The sequence below is a fragment of the Camarhynchus parvulus genome, chromosome 3, assembly GCF_901933205.1.
Source record: "Camarhynchus parvulus chromosome 3, STF_HiC, whole genome shotgun sequence".
Lineage (NCBI taxonomy): Eukaryota > Metazoa > Chordata > Aves > Passeriformes > Thraupidae > Camarhynchus > Camarhynchus parvulus.
Genome location: NC_044573.1, coordinates 81,410,969 through 81,425,013, shown reverse-complemented (window position 1 = coordinate 81,425,013; position 14,045 = coordinate 81,410,969). Strand labels below are relative to the sequence as shown.

The 14,045-nt window shown below is 36.4% G+C and overlaps 1 protein-coding gene across 16 annotated transcripts in view; it reads right to left on the bottom strand.

Annotated features, from left to right (window-relative positions):
- MYT1L (myelin transcription factor 1 like) overlaps nucleotides 1-14,045 on the bottom strand; it is a 310,332-nt gene that overhangs the window by 215,801 nt on the left and 80,486 nt on the right. For all 16 annotated transcript variants that reach the window (XM_030946699.1, XM_030946700.1, XM_030946697.1 and 13 more), the window contains exon 2: nucleotides 7,031-7,145. The gene's annotated coding sequence lies outside the window, so the exon portion shown is untranslated. The remainder of the gene's footprint in view (nucleotides 1-7,030; nucleotides 7,146-14,045) is intronic.

Below are 14,045 nucleotides of genomic sequence, written 5' to 3'. Positions count from 1 at the left end.
ACTTCACTACAAACTACAGCAATCATCATTCCTGTCATAATTGTCAAACTATAGCAATCACAATTCCTCTGTCTGCGCTGTAGACCTCCTTGCTCCCTCAAGAGGGGAAGAGGGGCGGGAACCAATCTCTTCTCTCTGGTGACCAGTGACAGGACCTGAGGGAATGGTTTGGAGCTCTACTAGGGGAGGTTCAGGTTGGATACTCATAAAAGGTTCTGGAACACTGGAACAGGCATTGTAACAGGCTTCCCAGATAAGTGGTCACAGCATCAAGCCTGACAGAGCTCAAGAATATGGACAAAGCCCTCAGGCACATGGTGTGACTCTTGGGATGGTCCTGTGCAGGGCCAGGAATTGGACTTCAATGATCCCTGTGGGTTGCTATCAAACCAGGATACTCTAATTCAGTGATAATTACTATCCCTCATCTTTTAGAAACTTCTAGATACCCTACACAATATATGATCAGCAGCAGATATGGAAAGGTCTACAGCACCAGAAGGATTTAAAAGTTAAATACAATAATTAAAATGCATATAAAATTTCTCAGCTGCTTTTTTAGATCATTTTTGCCCCTGACTCCGTATCAGTATCAGATATATATTTTATTTCATTGATCTTATTCTACATACCAAACACAGAGTACCAACTATTTCCATGTTTTTCACAATTTCACAGTGCATTCTGCAAGTTTGAGTTCACTTAGCACAGTGCTGGTATTGCTGTCTTTAAACTTAAATGAAACTGTTTAACATGGACATTTGGACTTGATCTAAAGCAAATAGTTTTCAGGTTGATCAAACAAACACGTTCCACAGCTATGAGTCTACTTTTACCTTTAACAGTAAGGTCACAGGAAGACTTGGCTTGGAAGGGACCTTAAAGATCATTTCATTCCAAAACCCCTCCCATAGGCAGGGTTCCTACTCACTAGAGCAGGTTAATCAGAGCCTCATCCAACTTGGCCTTGAACATCTCCAGGCATCCACAGCTTCTCTGAGCAACCTGGTCAGTGATATAGTGATTTTACATAAAGTAATTTTACAACACTTGAACTTGAGGAAAAAATGGTTTTAGAACATTTGAACTTACAAAGCAATTTTTATTTTTATTTATGCATTTGAAATTACCATAAATGAGGACAGCTAAATGCTATGACTCTGAGAGATATGGGAAATGAGGCACATATTTAGTCAACATTTGCATGTGATTCAACTTAAGTTCATGTTTTTATCTGTGGAATACTTTGTATTTCTGCTCCCACTTTCTTTTGAAAACCATGCCATCTATTTAAGTAGCAAAACTCAGATTTTGGCCAAAGTGCCTCACTATCATAACACAGCTAATCTGTTGCAAGGCAAAAATTAGAACACTGGTCTTCTAACTTTAAGTTTCTTGCTTAATCTCAGACAGTTCCAAGCCTGAGGGGTTTTTGCTTTTATTTACTGAAGTACATTTGAGATTATTTTTGGCATCTTTACACTGGGTCATGAAACAGCATGTTTTGGCACCTGCTAGCCTCACTAGCAATCTGCTTACTCCAGGCTGTCATCCTTGTGCTACTCCTGGGCATGTCTCTGACAAAAGTCTTGCAGGTTTGCTTGGATCTGGAGTTTTGCAAACAATGGCAGAAGAGCAGCATATGAAAAAGCTTCATTGGTGTTTAGGTAAGTCTTCATTTGTTGATTTTGTATTTTAAATATATTTTAAATAAATAATGTTGCTCATTCTTGTATGTCCCATTTTATTGATTATGATTGATACAACCAAACACAAACTAAAATGAAGATCCTTTCTGCAAAACTGATTTGTTAGCACTTGAAAATATTCATTGTTGAGACTTTCAGGCACATTTGCACTAACCACCTCATCTACTGGAGCATTTAGTGAAACTCTGGCACTAACAGCAATGATTATTATGAAGGACTAATTTAAATTAATCTACTATGCTAAATAAAATGCATATCCTCTCTTTCTCCTTGAAGAGGTTTCTGATTTAGAAAAAAGTATCTGGTGCTGAAATGGTTCACAAGTGAACCAAAACCATGGTGAAATCACATACATACAGATTATTAGCAGAGACTAGTAAAAAAATTGTGCCACTGTAGAACCAGTGAATCACTGATGATAAATATATACAAATTACCTATTCACAAAATTCAGTCTACTCAATCATCACACCTTAAAATATTAAGTTAGGAGAAGTAGGGAGTGTAATTTTTTTTAAATTTATCACCTCATGGGTATGATTATGAACATGCATTCAGCACAGTGAAACCACAAGCTCTGAAGAAAAGGGTGCTTCCTGAAGAGTAGGATTTTTTCCTCTGACTCTGAACTCTGACTTAGTTCCTATGGACATAAAGTTCATTTCACTTAACTTTAGATATTTGCAATATATGCATCAACATCCATGCTGATCCCTAGGTTTCCTTTATTCTCTCTAGTAAGGAATGTGCTATTGTACAGTCTGATTCATCTGACCTACTTAGATGTCTACCTTCCGAGGAGATGAATCATGCCCTAAAAAGTGTCTGTTTCTCTCCATTGACTATAAAGGCAGCTTAGCCAAAGACAATTTAGATAGAAAAGACATTACATTAGGACAGATAAATTTCACCCCAGAAGCTATGAAAGGAACAAAACAGGAGTGAATGCTATTTTCAGCAATATTTAACTTCTGTATTATTTTGAAATAGAAATCCATCCACAAGGTCATGTGGGGACAATACTACTGAGAGCTGCTGAGCAGCAGAGACTGGTCTCTCCCAAACCGCAGGGGAGCAACTCCCTCATGAGATGTGCAAGGTGAACAAGAAATGATAGTACCTACTCCCTCTACACCTTTACAAAAATATTCACAAGAAACTTTTAGAGGGCACTGCTTTCTTTAAATGTTGTTTGCAATAAAATTAATATGGAGTCAAAAACTATTTCTGCACAGAAAGAACTGCTGAATTTGTAAGAATCTGCTCATAGCTTTGTCTTCCTGCCAGACTTTTAAAAACAGTTTCTTTCTAGCTTTGATTGGCTACGAAACATGCACCTTCTCCTGGCTTTAGCTACTTACTGGATAAGAACCTTTATAGTTTGTATCATATTCCTTTCCTTAACATTCCTCAGTGCACTGAAGGTGAATGAAGTGCTGTAAAAATGCACTTCTGTGTCCCTTCTGTCTCAGTGTGTGTCTTTTTTTATATGTAGACTTGTTAATAAAAGCTTTATTTCTACTGTATAAGAAGCATAGTTCTGACCTAACTAAACCATGACCCAAATTCTACTTGATCAATGAAGTCTTTTTCAGAACTTCACTTGGCTTTCAAATTAGTCCTCTGTCTTCCTTGACTTGAGAATGAATACTTCAGTTAGAGCAATACATAGTCATTCATCTGCAGCGGAAGAAGGCAAAATCTGCCTAAGGGTGCTAAGATTTCTTTTGCCCACCAAAAGTCAGTACCCAGTATTGATAAGGAGAAAAGAATATTTTAAGATCACATAACAAAGCTAAGTTAGTTTCAGTAACTACAAACTAATCAAAATAATGCTACATGATGACCATTCTACAGAAAATGTTAAAGTAGGAGAAAAGAAGGGATTCAGTATTAAGAAGATGATCTAGCAAAATTATTTTTTACCTCTTCTAATCAAATTACTCCAATAGTTTCTAAATGTTTGCTACTAAAACAGTCAGCTCTATCATAATGAGATTTCTCTTAAAAACATTTTTACTTATGTAAAAGTTGTGTATGTATTCCCCTTAGTCTGGGATTGAGATATATACACATAGCTGCTAGTGCAGTAAAGAGAGACCATGATCTTTCATAGTGGGTTTAATTTGATTGTATAACCCAGCCAATTTTCAGGATGATTTAGGGATTAGATGTTCTGTTAGGCTGAGCTATGTATCAAATAAAGCACAAGAATATTGTTTTTCTAATTCTTACTGGTGATATGCCCCTGCCCTGGCATTTCTAACTTCAATGTCACATGTTCTCTTTGGCATGCTAACATCAGCAGCAGCCCATGACCAATCAGTGGGCTGGGCCATGCAATAAAACAGCCATGCCTGCTCACAGGAGCAGAGATGCTGCCTAGAAAATGCAATTTAAGCATCCTACTGCCTCATTTTTGAAACCATTTAAGTCTGGAAAGACACAAAGAAAAAGAAGCACAATTTTATGTGATTCCTACTACTTACATTTATAGTGACAATTTATAAACGGCAAATTTAGCAACATATGACACTTTGATTGATGAACTTAGCTTTTTCAGAAGGTTGTACTAGGAAGACTTACACTGCCAAGAACTAACATGAACTCATCACCATGACAGTATCTTTGTAATTCTCTACCTGAACTAACCTTAGGCATTACTTTGTGCGTCCCTGCCATTCCATCAACACCCTCACACAAGGCAAGTATGACAGAGAAGTATACAGAATTCACTTCAGCTAACGAGGGGAGTGAGGATTTCTGACTACTCAGTTATTTAAGGGGGGTAACTAAGATGCCATAAACAAGAAGAACATATGATTCTGCTTCAAAAGCAGAGAAAGTATGGTCACCAACCCTGATCCTTAGGTTGTGCTGAATTTTGGTCAATACTTAGCTAAATGTCTTGTAGAAAATTTGTGGCACAGGCAAAACCTGAACGCATCTTTCCCATTTCTAAGCTAATTCTCTAATTAATGGGCCAGACTTTTCTTATTCCCTGAGGCACCATAGAACAAGTAGAAATAATATATAACTGCCTATGAAAAATGTTGCATACCAGAGATTCCTACATTGCCTAATTAGGGTTGCTTTACTATGCCTTTTCTCTGTCATGGCAGAGCAAACTGAATACAGAAGGAAGTATAAAATCCCTAATCTGTGATACTGTCCTCTATGGGTCTGCATCCTGCAAAGGACCAGAATATACCTTCAAGATATAAAATAACTATACTGCACCTTTCACTGGGTCCATAATTTATTACAAGATGAAGCTTAATAGAAGGTCCAGAATGATGTTTCTATCTGTTAGCAGCTAAGTGAGCAATCCTCATAAAGACCATTCACACAGAAAAGTCAGTTTACACGGGCTTTTCTAGCATTAGTTTCTAAATTTCAAACTGATTTAATGATCTACAGCATGCACAACAGTTGTATGACAGCCATGTCACGTCTCTGGAATATCAAGATTAACAAAATGTGTGCATCTGATAATCTCTGCAGATAAAAAAATCAAGCTTTAGATACATTTTATATAAAAGAAAATGGCAAAAGGAAAATGGGAAAAATCACATCAGCAAGTTTTAAGGTAAGCTCTTGCAGCATTGCAAGAGTTAATATGAAAAATTCTGTTTGCAAAATACCAAATGAATGAAGGTAAATATTTCAATTTAGGCTCTGGTGCTGCTGGTACCTTCTTATGAGTTTTCTCTCTCTCTTTGTGTTGGGGCAGGACTGATTTATTTTTTCACCCCTAAGTCCATGTTCCTTAATTTCCCTGTTCTGTAGAAGACTCCACAACAGAAAGATCCTTTCATTAATCCATTTAAATTCCTCGTGTACATTCTCTCACATCTCAAACTTCAAAACTATTTTCATTAGCACTCCACCAGAAAGCACTACACCGATTCCTCACCATCCCAAACTACAGCACAAGAAGTTCCATGAGCTCCACCTGAGCTGAGAATCCATTTAGTCATGCTCTGCATATTCTCATCCCACCTCTACCTATTCTTTTACTGCTTCTTACACTTCCATTTCAAATTACTATTCCTTTCCACTGTGACATAGTGTGTTTCATCAACCCCTTAAAGTACATCGGCAAAACATAAATCACAGGTAAATGTTCTTTTATATCTAATCCAAATTTTTCCTGTAATAAAATAATTACTGTCTAATGCAATTAACTGATTCATGCTTCATCTTATTTCAGTATAGAATTTCTGAGTTTAACTACTTTTACAACTTCTGTCCATCATCATCAAAGGAACCAAGTCAGTGGACCAATATAGTGTATATATGTCTCTATCTTATAAATTATTCAGCTTTCAGCTGAACTTCCTGAGTTTCCTTTGAAGAGTGGGGCCTATGATTATTATCTACTAATAAAGTATTCTGATGTTCTTTTGAGAAAACAAAGGGGATATGCAGGAAAATCATAACACAATTGTGTCCTGTGATATTAGCTCATAAATGTCTGTGACAAATGGCCCTCCAACAGCTGCTCAGCATAGAATCTGACACCAGACTTCTGAATTTCTGGACAATGTATAGATTTTCCAAATAAAAATTCAGCAGAGGAAAAAAGATTCAAGAAAGAACCCCTGTGATGAATACCAAGGGAATAGCATCTATTTTCCCTATACTCCACATACATGGAATGCAAATATATCCAGCATTTTAAACAAGTTTGTAAGCAATGATTAAGAAAAATGCATTCCTCAAAACTAAAATGGATTTTATCATTACTAGCCTCTGAATTCACTTCATCCACATTTTGTACACTTACACATTCAATTTATATACTCATTTTTCATGCCAGCATATGAGAACTACTGTGACTGCCTGGAGATAGTAGGATGACCATAGGGAAAGTCACACTTTATGAATAAATACAGTAAAAGAAATAGCAAATTTTCCAACCTATCCACCCTGCACACCTGACTCTATTGTTACTGTTTAATGAAATAAAAATTCCTATTTATTTAAAATCAATTAGTACTACCTTTTTGATTTCACAGTAAAAAGAATTCTAGTGCATTCAGGTCCAAAAGGATTCAGGCACACATTCCTGTTCTTTGTAACCTCAGCAGCAAGAATAATATATGCATCATCTAATTTAACTGCAAATGACTCTTTTAGCATGAATTGTCTGTTTAAAGATAATGCACAGCAGAATTCTTAACTGCATCCCAGAAGTCATGCAGCACCAGGTAGATAAGATCACAGTGGTTACCAGGGGTGGCAAATGGGAAGAGCACTACAGGAAATGAACTCTTGTCAATAATCTCAAGAGAGTGCTATATTTAGGTCAATTGTACCTGAAATCGTTTGGTGGGGTAATTGCTCTTTGGTACAGACTCTGCTCTCTGAGCCTGTCAGAGTGCTTGTAGGTCCTCTGGATTGAATTCACCAATTTTCTTCCAGACTCATTTTCTAAAAATAAAAACAAACAAACAAACAAAAAAAATTAATGAAGGACAGCAAGCTTACCAGAACACAGAAAATCACTCACATGTTATTTCAGATTTCAAAAATATGCTTTCAATGAATGCATTTAATATAAAAAACATGTTTCAATATCCAACTGATTGCCTCAATCTTCTAGAACAGAAATTTATTCAATTATTCAGATTTTTTTTATTTGGCCCTCCAAAGACTTCCCAGATCTACTGAATATGTACAGCGATTTGGAGCGTTTTTGTGATCAGTTAACAGTCAATGCAAAATCAGAATTGTTCTTAAAGCTTATGGTACATCCCAGTGCAACATTATTCTAGCTTTAATTCGGGTTGAGTCCTCATCTGAAAATATGGCTTATTGTCTAATAATTTAAGATGGTTCATTCATGTGTACTGAGGAATGTGGTAAACTCAGTTTTAGGAATCCAATCTAATGAGACATATATTGACCTTTTACATCAGTTAGCTGGATTAATACAGATACCAGAAAACAGCACCTAGTCATTCTGTCTTATGATTTCTTAGAAGAAATATTTTGCTTTGATAGCACAGTCTCCAGCAGAATTATTCCTTCTTTACATTAAAGAGTAAGTATTAACCAGAGGAATTTTAAAGTAAGGAAGAGCCTCCTTTATCAGCTATTCAGCATGCATTTACCTTCTACAGGCAGATACAGCATCATATCTGTAGTCATTACTTAGTGCTTCTGATTAGTGTCTATTGTGATTAGAGAAAATGTCATGATGCAACTATACTGCTGAAGAATATACATGTACTTTTTATTTTAAAAAATATTACAAAGGGAATAAGACATACTACTGAAAGCTACAGTAGGTGCATCAGTTATTTTAGCTATTGTTTCTTGGGAAGAACTTCAAATTCAAGGATACTCATTAAACAGAGTAGATGGCAATAACAGACGAAGTGTTAATGGGGCAGCAGTGGAGTGTGTCAGGAAAATGAAGAGACCCTGAGGGGCTCACCATGCTGTTTATGCTCAGCTAAATTCAGCAGCGTTACCATAAATCCTCTAAAAGATACTGTACTCAACTCCTTATTTGCTACTTTTCAGGCAAGGTAAAATTCTATGAGTTTAGAAGATAGTACTCCTTTCTATTAAACAAACTTTGCATGTAAATGCACTAAATATTTACATGCAATTACTACTAATTGTTTTTTAACAGTTTTATAAAAACAAAGAGAGGGTCTTTTAATCTTCAAAATAATGTGGGAATCTATAAGAAAATTTCTGAAATCATACCCAAGAACAGAGCCTTTAAACAAAAGAATCATAATTTTTCTCATAAAATTCTTTTATAATTTAAAGACCAAGTGTCAATATTAATTTCTCAAATGCATAATTCAACTAGATAAAATAAAATTATGCATCAACCAAATAACTTTTCTTGAGAGTTCAAAATTCTTGATTTCTAGTTTTTGTTGTTGGTTTTATTTTATTTTATTTTAAGGTGGTATTCTGAGGGAGCAAATTAATCTTAGGAAATATACATAAACCATTCATTCAAAAAATGTTCTGATTAAAGAGAAGTGTGCTATAAACACTTCTGCATGCATCCTCATGGTGACCTTACTGCGCCTTTGATCTTAGAACAAAAAACTTTTATCTACATAAGCATAGGTGGATTTATTGTTAAGGAGAAAGCAGCTGCAACACACTGTGTACCTTCAACTATAAACACAAATTCATGTAAGAAATCATTATCTACAGAAGAAAGGTCGTAGCAAAACCATGAAAGGCTCCATGGAGTCCCCAGCAGCACCATGGATAGCGGCGGCCACCGGCTGCAGCCGCAACACGCACCGCAAGTGTTCGCCGTGCCCCAAAACCCTGCTCAGTTTGAGACGTGTCCAGAGACCAAACTAAGGAGTGAGGTTTTTTCCCCAGTCTTCTCCCAACACCGTCCTTTTGAGGTCTACCTACAACTTTTAATTATTGGCAACAATGAGAACTAACAGATCTGAAAACTGGTTGTTGAAGGACAAGGCCTTGGGCTCTAACAAACTGGTTTCCACTATGTGCTCTTGATCCTCCACTTCAAAGCCAAACATCTGATATCCAAAAGCAGTCATGTGTTTTTGGGGATTACCATTTTGCATATATAAATCTTCACATGGGGAATACTATACAGAGCCTGCCTCAATACAAAATGCTTAGCAAATGCAAAGACAGCCATAGGTGACTTGCCTCCCACTGAGAATACTGAAAAATAAAGCCCCCATAGTTCTCTATTCCTACTCTACTAATGATAAAAATACTTTGTTCCAGGAACCCAAAAAACCATTCAGTTACCCTTGCAAAAGAAGAAATAGGCCACTGTAAGATGCTGAAATACAGATTCTCCTTACTGCTTAACACCCAAACAAAGCACATTTAAAATCCAGCTTAAATGTCACAGGCTCTGAGATGCCCTAAGCGATGCACGTCGCAAGTGAATGGCAAAAACAGCTGGAATGGATACTTTATCCTTATAAGCAGTGGATATTTTAGTAGCAGACAAGGAAATTCTCACAAAAAGGTTACATTCTGACTGATGCTGAGAACTGGCAATTCCCAGAAAGGTCATGAAGGGCCTCCAGTTCTTATTACCCCCGAAGGTATGGGAAAAAACCTGAACCACTAAAGTAAAATCACAAGAAAGTGTCCAGCTCTCATGCAAATACTGCCTGCCTTTAAGAGGTTGTATACTTCCTCTAGTTTATTTCAACACTGGTGGTCACTTGAGTTATTTCTGGCAATAATTTGCTTTAGTGTTGTTTTTTTTTAAGGCAAGATGAAATAATTACAACTACTTCAAATACTTTGACAGGGTTTAAAAAATATTACTTAAATATTTTATCTCATATTAGGATTTATGAGGTTATTTGTGATTATCAACAGATTTGGGCAACTAAAGTTTTACATTAATTTAAAGGCACTAAAGTCATGCTTCTGATTATTCAGAATAAAGCGTACAAATAAAAATACATGGGCCTAGTCCCACTACTGCTGACATTAGACAGACATCTGTCTCACTTTTCAGTGGAAATATCACTAAAATCCAACCTCTAGAACAAACATTAGGTCAAAGGTCAAGAAATACAAATATAAAAAATTAAATCAAAACTATTAAGTGAATAGCAAACAAAGTATTTTTTTCAATCAGAATACGAAGTTCTCAATAATCTGTGAAAACAAAGAAATTAAGGTGAAAAAATGTTTTCCCCATGATTACATTTGGTGTATTACTTTCTTCCATCAACAACACACTTCAGACTACAAAGTATAAGCACTTGTGAGATTTTACATTAACTTTCATGTAGATCTACCAAAAGACAGTCTTAGTGCCAACCTGCTTCAAAATAAATGTTTCCTAAACTTATAAAACTCTATCTATAAATAAAAAAGGATGATTAAGAAAAAATGATCCAGCATAAAAATACAGGAGCATGGATGTCCTTCTTCAAGGAAGAAGATATCCAAAGCTGACAGACATCTGGTGCTCTTGGAAAATTTCTGAATACCATCACTGAAAGCAGACAGTGGATGAGCATCCTGGATGCCAGGTTTCTAATGCGAAGTGTAGCTTAGGTAGGATTAACAGTTCAAAGGATCAGTTGCTGCCAAACAAGGATTTAAAACTAATGAGGAAAATACACAACTGGCAGTGAGGGGACCTTTTGGAAAAGCTGTGTGCATCCCTTACATGGTAGATAAACAGCTATTCCCTGACTGAGGCCCACTGGAGGAAGTGTGAAACTGTGTACCAGCGTACCTGAGTGAAAGAGCAGGGGGCTCTCCTGACTGCAGAAGGTAATGAGGATGATGGAAACACAAAGTGTTTGCAGCGTTACTGGCTCTTGCAGTGAACAGTGTGTTAACTTCTACGACAACATGGAATTGGAAAATTGTCTTTAAACAGGAGGATGGCACATGGAACTGCACCTTAAAACCACACTACATAGCAAATAACCTTAGGAGATTACATTAAAAGCTGTTGATTTGTGGGCATTTCCAAGGTCAATGTTTGGGTGGGCAGATTTCATCTTCTCAAAACTGTTACCCAGAGAGCCAGAGCAGAAGAAAATCAGGGGGCAAGTAATCAGAACAACTTGCCAATGGTTAAATTAAGTTTAGGGTAGAGAACTGATTTGCCTTTCCAGATCTTTCCTGATGTTTTCTGAAGCAAACCAGAGGCAGCAATGGCATCTTAAGGAAAAAAACCACAACTAGTGAAACGGAAGTGTAAAACAAATAATATTAACCTACAGAATACAGACCTACACACTGCAGACTATGAACTACATGCAGCAAGACTTATTAGAAGATTTAGTTTTACCCTCCTACACAGACAACTTTTGGAGAAGAGTTCTCTTAGCAGTGAATGCAGCAAAGCATTGTGTGGCAGATTTTGGGCAGGGCTGTTTGCACAGTCTATCATGCACCAGTGTCAGATTTACCTAATGACTGCAGGTGAAAGCACCAAGCATCTACTGATTCTTCTGTGGGTTAAGGCCTATTTCTACCATTTGTTGCCACAAGTTAATTTTTTATTCTCTCTCCTTTAATCCCTAACTGAAATCACTTTGCAGCAAGATTATCTTTTGAACAACAAAGTAAAAGTGCAAGATGGTAACATAAAGAAGCAGAGAATCAGCCTTTTCAGTACACCAAAATGAATGATACAGAGACTGATCCAGAAAATTGTATTTCACATTGGATCCATTTCCAGCGTCTCGGTTTGATGGTGACTTAAAAGGTCCTATGCTGTACCTGAAACATGTTTAAAAAATTTTGACACATCTCTTAAGCCTAATAAGCAAAGATGCAGATACATTAGAGAGAGACTGATCAGTACACACCTACCTGTGTCTTGCAGCACCCATCTACTTACACATGGGCAAGGAGGAAGGGTACACAGAAGCCTTGCTCCTATTTTGCCATATCAAACAAGCCTGATCAGTGGTATTTTCATACATCACTCTGCTGAAATTTCCTTCACCATAGTCAGGACAGAAAAGAAACATGTATGGGGAGATTCTTTCACTGTCATACTCTGTCACCCCAACAGCTGTCACTTGGAAGCTGCAAGTTCTCATGTCTCTTGGTCAGTTCAAATTGATATACTTCAACTGACTCCTCTTTATAACAGTAATTTATATGAAGATACTTAATATTACAATTCTCAGAAGCAACAGATAAACTATGTGTAACTGAATTAAATGCAAAAGAAAATCTGTGCTATAGTGCTATACTGATTTTTGTAGCAGATATATAAGAAATGTTCTTCTCAGCATTTTTGTAGCACATCATACAAGCTAATGCTAAAATATCATTCTGAACTTGAAAATTACCATTATGTATACTCAGTTGCAATGATTTATATCACAGAAAGTACTGTTGTGAATAAACTTACTGTTGCTTGTACAGTACTCACAAAGATTTGCCTGAAATGCAAATAATTTCTATTTTAGTAACATGTGACAAGAAATAGAAATCTAAAAAATGTTTACAAAGTGGACTATATTTAGGATTACACTTACAGGCTGATACATCTCGAAGGAAAAATAGTATTTTTCTGCTAGTTATTCATTGCACTTCAATTACTTTTTTGTTACAAATACTAACTAATCAAAGACTAAAACTATACATGACTGTTCACACACTAAAAATAATTGTTCTTAAGTGTAAACAGAAAGGATAACGCTCCTGTAAGGCTGACATTTGTCTGCACAAACAATTGGAAAATACTGGAGAAAAATGAATATGCTTCTACTGATTGAATTTCTTTGCAAATTACTTGTGAACAGATTAGAGCACTAAATTAATCCCAAAATGCATTTATAGTCAAATCTAACCACGGATATTACTCTCACATGTTAAAGCAATTTATGGTTTCAAACTATGTCTCAGATGCCCTTAGCTCAGAAACCCTCTCTTTCCCCCTTACATTCACTAGTACTGTCCGGTAAGAGAACAGTAACTGTGTCACTAATTAAAGCGGGGCCTCAGATGCAAAGGTGGGGTATCCCACTGGAGACAGACAAAGCAAGTTATAGAACATAAATACAACACAGAACCTCCAATAGCAAACAGACAAGAAATGAAAATATGCTTATGAACACATGCATTAAGAGGACAAAGCCTTGGTGTCCTCTGATGCTGGTATAGGACACACCAAATGGGTCATGGAATATTTGTAGGGCAAGTTCCTACAACAGACTGACTTCCAATAGAGTGAAAAGCAGAAAACTAAGGTGGGCTGATGTATCAGCTACAGGGGGAACTGCATATCAAAGAGCTGTACTAGCATAGTAAGAGAGTGAATGTAAAGCATTCATGAATGGAAGATAATCTGCAGATGCAGACACACCAACAGATGTACAACTTTCCCCAAAGATACAAAAACTGTATCATTGTTGAGATATATTTAGAATTCATTATCTAATACATTATAGCATGTTTTACCCCTGTACTGATAAATTTGTATCAAAAGAGAAATCAAAAATTCTTGAGCATTTCTGTAGCGCTGAGCATAGCCAGTAGATCAGGTTTTGAATAAGCAATTTATGGCTTAACAGATATTGCAACATAAGACAAGCCTAAATTCTATTTAGATGCAAAATTTTTTAAGGGCATAACAAATAGACGTGCTAGCTTAAAAGAAAATGTAACAAAAAAACCACAGGAATCCTAACATTTATAAATGGTAGGAGGAAACTCCTGCCCTTATATCATCTCCCCTGAATTACACAACTTCTCATACCCATTGTATTGTCCAAGAATTTCAGGCTTCTCAGTGGAAACAAGCAATTGTTGATGATTGTGCTGGATAGAAAATCATAAAACAGGAGCAGATAATGCAACATACTGTGT